The 8859-nt window shown below is 39.2% G+C and overlaps 1 pseudogene; it reads right to left on the bottom strand.

Annotated features, from left to right (window-relative positions):
* Window positions 1-280: 280 nt before the first annotated feature.
* On the bottom strand, window positions 281-6231 carry LOC148508386 (uncharacterized; annotated as a pseudogene).
* Window positions 6232-8859: the final 2628 nt, after the last annotated feature.

Genomic DNA, 8859 nt, shown 5'->3' with positions numbered 1-8859 from the left:
TGTGATTTTCTGGTTTTGAAGCAGGCGAGACCCTTATTAACAATGATTAAAGATACTCCCACAGTAATCTATACAGAACTATAAGATGTTAGATTGCTGTCTAAAAAACTCTTTAAATATCTTTAGGAATAAAAGAAAAATATATTCCAAGCTAAAAGCTCTACCTTTCGGACATTGAATAGAAATGTTAAACATATGCATTGATATTTAGATAACCAGTGTAGGTTATATGTTCTTTCAATTTTAGGTAAAATGTCCTTCATACCATGACTATTCTCAATTATTCATTATTTTGCTCCTGGGCCATTTGTGTCAAACGCATTAATTGCATATTAGCATATTCCAGTCTACAGCGTAGGTCCATGTTTTCATTATATTTTGTTGTTGGGCCCTGCTGGTACTGTAATCTTGTTTTAAATTCTTCTAATAGAGCGCTGGATCTTGGTTCAATACTAGACTGGGATGTTCTAGTTACATAGCTATTGTCACACAAGCCAGTTCCATCCATGAATTCTGAAATTACGGCTTTAGTGCTGTTTCCTGAAGTTCCACGTTCAACGCTGGATACTGTTGGTACATGTTGACTGCTGTCTCCTGGTGGTTCTCCTTCAACACTATTTCCTGAGACATTAGTTTCAGTAGTGGACAATGTTAGTCTTTGTTCGGTTAAAAGCTGCAGACATGTAGATATCATGCTTGTGTTTGCGTTTGATTCGTATTGATAAAGCAACATATGCTGTAGACTCTGCTGAACCTGTTGATAGAATAAGGATGACACGTTCTGAGATGCTGCAAGCTGGTCAAAGTGTTGCAACAGGTTGGTTATCGATTCGCTATGTTGCGTCTGAGTCTTCATAATATTTTCCAATATATGCAGCACCTGGGTTAAAGTATTTTTTATCCACTGGACATCATCTGTCCACCTTTGATCATTACCCTGCAACTCATCCACTTGAAGATCCTTGTTTGTAATTGAAGCTTGTTGTGCAACATGTGGGTCTGTGGAGATAACATATGTATAAATAAATAAATGGTTTATCCATTATTTGTTCTGTGTAATTCTTATTAAAGATCAATACTCCGATTAAGATAAAATTATATACACATTAAAATAATTTTTCAAAATGATTTCCAGGACAACCATGATTGCCTTGGGGCAATTGCAGGGATATGGAATACACTAATGACTCACAGAATAAAATGTTGAAGTATATTATTTAAAAAACAAATAAGAACATGAAAACAAAATTATCAAAATTTCATGTGAAATATTTAGATTTTCTCTGGAATATTATAGAAAAAGTAAGTTTGACAGCGATATTTGAATTTAGAAGCTTTATATAATTTATTCAATGTGAGGTAAGAAGACACTCAGATTGCGCTTGATGTTATTATGTTTTCTACAGTAGGACAGTGCTAAAGTCTGTTAAATTACACTATATTAATAGTGTGAATATTACTGTGATTATTTAACCTAATTAATTAAGTTAATTAGTGTGAATATTTAAATGAAAATGAGGGATATTATGCAAAGGCATAAATACCTATCACAATACAATAACACACTTACAGGAAAATTAACAAATAAAAATATGATCATATATAATTAAAGCTAATGTTTGAATTTAACGTTTGTGTTGCTTGGATATCTAATTATGCAGATAAAATTGAATATCCCCTTGTGAAAACAGTTATGTAACTGTTTATCAAATATAAAGATTTTAATTTAGATAATAAATCCCATTACTTAGTACACACAACTGTCAAAGTTGCAGTATTTGTGTTGTTAAAACGCAATAACAAACTCCTAGTGGTCCCAAAATATCATGACTGTAGTTATAATATAGATATCAGCTTTAAAGAAATTTCTCCCTTTTCTCCCAGCTGCAGTTCTTTGATAATTGCATAATAAATTAATTATGTTTTAAATTTAAATACAGAATGTATAGTGTTTTAATTTTTAAAACATGTCACTTCTGATGTTTTGTGTCATACCCTTGACATAGACCACAGAATTAAAGCATGATGCAGGTCCAAAACTAGGATATTTGTAATCCGGGTAAAGACAGTAATTTGGCGGCCCCACCCCCGGAATTCACCCATAGTAATGCCCCCTGAAGTAATACCCCTGTAGTATTTCCCATATAGTAATGTCCCTATAGTAGTGCCCATATAATAATACCCCCATAGTAATACCCCTGTAATGCCGCTTACACCAAAAAAACAACAACATTCCTTACCTTAAACCCTGCTCCTACATCCACTGCCATCCATCCCGCCCGGTTGCTCCTCGGAACTATGGGAGAGACGTAAAGACGTCTCTCTCATAGTGTCCTTGGGGAGAGTCGGAAGCTGCAGCTTGGGAGAGAACTCCAGCCTCCTGGTGATGCTGCGCTGCAGAGAAGGAGCTGGGCGCCCGCTGATAAAAAAAATCTCATCAGGATTATGGCTTAGAGCCACCCTGTCGCACCGTGCTCGCAGACACTGCTGGAGGGTGCAGTTGCGCACCCAGTGCACGTGCAACTCCAGCCCCCACCTCCCTCTAGATGCGGCCCTGGGTGATGGCAATAATTATCTGAAATAACTAATGATATAAAATGAAAAGTATTACCATTTAGTCCTAATGAATATAGCACGGATTCAACCATTGGTGATAATCAATGGCCTCACCCATTAAACTTTAGACATTTAATAAACTTACATTCGGATGTTGAGTCCTGTAATAGATATTCCAGGGGCGGCGCCACTGCGCTCAAAGACTCTGTGTCAACAGTCAATGTCAACTGGGTCTGTAACATAGTGGGTACATTGATGGAGGCTGGACTGTCACATTCAGTAAACATGTTGCTTACCATTGCTGTAAAGACCCAATAAATAGAATCCAGTAAATAAAAATAATATTGACTCAGAAACATTTCAATTAAACTTTGCAAGAATTATAATTTATGGACATATACTCTATACCTGTGGGCTCTGTAATGTTTCCTGTGTCCACCAAGGATTGTTATTTTAATATGGCATTTTTTTATTTTTTCCCCAAACAAACTCTTTTGCGTTTCTTTTCTAATGATTCTGTTAACATTTAATTGGGGTGGGATAAATATTATTTCGACATAATTATTTATAAATTCCTAATCTGAACAATGATTAAAGCAAAATTTTTTTTTAAATTTCCCTGGAAAAATGCATAAATATTTCCATAAAAATTAACGGAAATTGATAATTTGCACTTTTAATATCAGTCCACTATATTATAAACAAGGGGACTATGATATGACCCCTATGTAATAAATTTCAAAAAGGCAATGAGCTCAGAGTTTAGCATATGGAGTTTACAACCTATGTAGATGTTACAAACAACTGATTGTTTATGGGGCCTCCAGGAGCACGAGAGCCAGAGCTGGCCCTATGCAATTTGGTGTCCTAGGCCAAATTTTGACCATTGCCCCTACCCCTACCCATTATATATATATATATATATATATATATATATATACATACACACACACACACATAGATACATATTAAAAAAAAAAAATTCTATATATATATATATATATGTACGTACATAGTACTGCCCCTGTAGTAGTGCCCATATACAGCAGTAATACCCCCATAGTAATGCCCCTGTAGGAGTGCCCATATACAGCAGTAATAACCCCATAGTAATGCCCCTGTAGTAGTGCCTATATACAGCAGTAATACCCCCATAGTAATACCCCCATAGTAAAGTAATGCCCCTATAGTGGCCCCATATTAAAGTAATGCCCCTGTAGTGCCACTTATAAAAAAAAATTACCGAAATCCTGTGCTCCTGCATCCGATGCCGTCCTGTCCGTCCGGCTGCTCCTCGGATCTATGGGAGAGACGTCATAGTGCGCATGGGGAGAGCCAGAATCTGGAGTTCAGGAGAGAACTGGAGTGTTTGACTAACACGGCACTGCAGGGAACGAGCCAGGCGCCCACTGGTAATAACATCTTAGCAGGCGTCCAGCTTGGAGAACCCCTGCGGCGCCAGGCTGATGGACACTGGCTACGGGTGCAGTGGCACACATGGTGCACGTGCACCTCCACTCCCCCTAGTTGCGGCGGAGCCAGATCGCTGAGTGCCGGGGGGGGAGGGAAAGCAGCAGAGCAGTCGGATGCCCCTGGGCATTCCAGTCGCCCCTAGACATTTGCTGTTGAGACCCATCTCTGGATGTCTCCCCCGCAGCCACTAGGACGTCCTGCCGGCTGACACTGTGCCCATGTGTAGCATCAGCTTCCTCCATGAAAGTCTTTCACTTCACTTCAACGAAAGACTTCTCTGAAATGCCGGGGGCCGTAATTAGTGCGGACAGCGGTTACATCCGCTGTCCCGAAGAGCTCCAGGTACTACATAGCAGGTATTTGTTTAAAAATATACAAACATTACCGCCTAGTTACACATTTCACAATTGGTTTCACTGCCACCATTATTAATACACAGGCCTCTCAATTGCAGATTTAAAATTTTACCCTTTTTCATTGCATTTCAATTTCTCACCTTTCTGTGGCGCTGTTATTGTTGATTTTTTTCTTGATGTCAAATTCTTCGGAGGGATTTTGTCTCTAAAGCTGTTGTGTACTTTTCATATATATAATTTTATTAAAAAAATAAGTAAATGTTAATTAAAGTGTTTATGCAAAATTATAACATAGTATTGATTATGCTTGCTAAGGATTGAAAAGAGATCATGTGAATTAAGATATACATACTAACTGATATAAAATATTAAATTAATGTTTTCACTTTGTCCAAAAAAATTTCAAAAATAAATGTTTTAAGAAAATTGTTACTTGATTAAATACATCCACTATAAATATCTCACAAGGGTTTAGAACATAGACCCCTTAAGAATTATAAAAACAAAAAACACATTACAAAATTATACCTTGTCCACTAGTGCTTGGGATTTCGGCATCTTGTACCATTTTAAAGTGTTGTTTCAACTTCTTCTCCTAATCTTTTTGAAGTCTGTATCCGGATTGGATTTTTTCATTTATTCGCCTCTTACAGTCCCTAAGCCTCTTTTTACAGCTATCTGCAGTACGTTCAATACCCCCCGTTTTGGAAACATTCTTTGAAATTTCTTCCCAGATTGATTTTTTAAACTTATGGTGGACATTATGAGATTCAGCACCAAAGAGATGAATGGTCTTGAAAATGACCTGGTCAATTAGAGATTCTGTTTCATCGTCTGTGAAATTTGGTGCCCTCCAGCTGCTGCCTTCTTCTTGTGAGTCCTCATCATCTTGAGAACCTTCACTGTCACTCCTTGGAGTCTGCGACTGTTCTTTATCCTGAGAAAGCGTATCTGAGGGTTGTTCCCTATGCTGCTTCGACATCTTGAAAAATAAATTTTTGGGGAACAGAAAAATAAAACAATATAATATTTTTTAAAATAAATCTATTCCATTTAATAATGCATTCTGTATTCCATAAAAACCATCAGAAATCTCATTTGACACAACAAAACATTTTAGTCTGTCCATCCATCCAGAAGACCAGAAGATGCACACTACCCACAAGGGATCAGTCTTTGTATAGTGCCAGCTACCTGCCTGCATCATAAGATCAGTGCTGCATGTAATGATACTGTGTGGGACACACCTCCTATCACTGAGGAGAAATTGGCACTTTGGTGGCACCCCTCAGGGTGACACTCAGGTGCAATCCAAACACAAACGCACCCGCTTTGTGACGCAACTGCATTTTATATACACCATTCACATCACAATCAGAATGGATGCAATCCACATGCCAGCACACCCCACCCCATGCCTGCTGTAACAGAGAGACTGATGATAGCTAAGCCCACATGCCAATACTGTCAGTAATAGAATATGGCATACTGTTTACATGCTACCTATATTTGCCTATGGGTGCTCATACCTTGAACCAGAACTGTAACTAGACATTGTTACCCTGTGCCAGAAAGAGCATTGCTGGTCCCACGCATATCGTGAACATAGACAGTGTGCACTGCAGGCAGCAGAACAAAAGAGGCGTGATTTCATTAGGAAGCCCGTAAACAGACTAAATAAAAACAATTTACATCACGCCAAACAGTAGTGCGCCTTATTAACATTACACTACATGGTAGTAGTGCCCCTTACACGTTATGCCAAACAGTACAAATTCACAAGTTCCACCATTAGGCATTATGACCAGATATACAAAAGTACAAAGCCCACACCCCCTTTACTCATAATACAATGGTAAAAGCAGGATTCTAAAAGGGGGGGGCTCAAATCAAAGAAAATACATATAGCCACAAATAAATAGGCAGACATACAGAAACAGTTTACACAAAATTTAGTAACACTAAAGTAAAATATACCACCCAGCCTATGACGGAGTACACACACTGAGTAACTGACACAGACAGAGACACACATACCCCTATTAATCAAATACATTAATGCAGCAGGCAAATAAATACAGCCAGCATAATTTATATAAGACCTCCCCTTTTGCAGTGTCCAAGGTAATAACCCTTATATAGTGCTAAAAGTAATACCACTTATATAGCGTCCCCAGTAGTGGTCCACCCTATGCGGTACACACAGTAGTGCACCCATGAGTTGTCCACCCAATAGTGCTCCTTATAAAGTGTCCCCCTAGTCAGTGCCTATTCAGTGCCCCAATAACTGGCCACCCCCCCTATCCAGTAGTGGCCCCCACCGATTTATTGCCCACAGTACCAGACCCTCCTAAACAGTACTACCATCAGTGGCCACCACTTTATACAGTGCCACCAGTAGTGGCCCCCTCCATACAGTGCCCCGTGTAGCGCCACACCTATGCAGTGCCAGTGCCGTGCCCCTTACACTATTAATTTAAAAAAATCCAAAAAAAATCAGCTGAATCCCAGCTCCTGCCTCGACCACCGCTGTCCTCTCCTCCAAGCCTGCTCTGCACTATGGGAGAGACGTCATGACATCTCCCCCATCATGTGCTGCGGGGATAGCTGGAAGGCGGGCTCATCAGTGAGTTCCATCTGGCTCCCTCCGTGGACGCAGCAGCCAATGAGAGTCGGTATGACTTTCATTGCCTGTTAAAATAAACACACAGCCGCCAGGTAGTACGAGAGTACTACTCGGTGCCAGCGGTGGTGTTTATGTTAGTGTGTAGTGCGGCCCAAACAGAGCCGGATTTACACCTCACGGGGCTCTAGGCAAAACATTGTTTAGGGGCCCCCTCCTTCAAACAATCCTGTGCATATATTACAGTGGGTCACTGGAGCAAGACACATACATCGTATTATATACACACATCATCATATATATATATATATATATATATATATATATATACACATATACATATACACACATACAGATTTATTTTTCAAACGTAAACCTGTCCAATCTGTGGAAAGGAATAGGCGGCACTCTTGAATCCTGACGGAAAGGTCTTAGGACCTTGAAACGTTGACTATGTATTTAATCCATCGGTGATGAATACACATTTTTTTGGAGACAAGAGAATGCCACCTATTCTTTTCCGCATAGGGAAGGGCCAGGTTTTCCTTATCTTGCTCCAGTGACACCTACTGTACTATAGGCACAGTTACTACAGTATTCCTAGATCACATTATATATACATAGATATATCTATATATAAAATCTCTCTCTCTCATATATATATATCATCCTGTAACAAATATATACATTAAAGGAGTGTGCATGTATGTGTGGGTGCATGTGTGTGTGTGTATATACATACATACAGAGTGTGATAGGTGAGACGGGATCAAATGAACAGAGGAAGATAGGAGGAAAAATAGTGTGAGACTGTAGGAAATGGGGAAGAACAGAGCGAGACGGGAGGAAAGGGGGAAGAACAGAGGGAGGCGGGAGGAAAGGGGGAAGAGCAGAGGGAGACGGGAGGAAAGGGGGAAGAGCAGAGGGAGACGGGAGGAAAGGGGGAAGAGCAGAGGGAGACGGGAGCAAAGGGGGAAGAGCAGAGGGAGACTGGACAAGTGAGGGAACAGGAAATAAGATAAAAACACCTACACAATAGGTAGTAACTCAGCTATATATATATATCTATTTATCTATTGACATTGTAAAAACTGTGCTTAAATCCAGTAGGTGTCATTAGGTCAAGACTTGACCTACTGGATATATGCACAGTTATATATATATTCCCATTGAGATAGACACACACACACACATACATACATATATATATATATATATATATATATATATATATATATATATATATATATAGTCCAAATAGGTCCACACTCTCATCTTCAATAATAAATTGCTGGGGTGACACACCCATATGGGATCACAATAATCCTCTTCATGCAAAAGTAGAAAAAAAAAGAAGAAAAAAAGACCAAGGTCCATGCACAGGACCGAAACGTCGGATTTTGAAATGTTGTAACATTTTTACTGAGATGCAATAAAGAGATGTTTTTAAGAAGACTGGTGAGTGCTACACCCCCCTATTTTCTACTTATATATATATACATATATATATATACACATATATAAATATACACACATACACATATATATATATACACACACACACACACATATATATACATATATATATATATACACACATACATACATACATACATACACACACACACACACACATATATATATAGATATATACATATATTTATAGTGTGTATATGGCAGGGTAATTGCTAATGGTCCCTACCTGCCTGGCCTTGGGTGCAGCAGTGCTGCTGATGGACAGAGGATGGCTTGGAAGGCTGGCAGAGTGGCTGATGTAGTGGGTCGTGGCAGGGATGATGGATCAGCTGGGAGGGACAGGGCGGCGGGTCACCAGTGAGTTACCTTCTCTGC

The sequence above is a fragment of the Taudactylus pleione genome, unplaced genomic scaffold (assembly GCF_031769625.1).
Source record: "Taudactylus pleione unplaced genomic scaffold, aTauple2 ptg000367l, whole genome shotgun sequence".
Lineage (NCBI taxonomy): Eukaryota > Metazoa > Chordata > Amphibia > Anura > Myobatrachidae > Taudactylus > Taudactylus pleione.
This window is presented reverse-complemented; position numbering and strand designations above follow the sequence as displayed.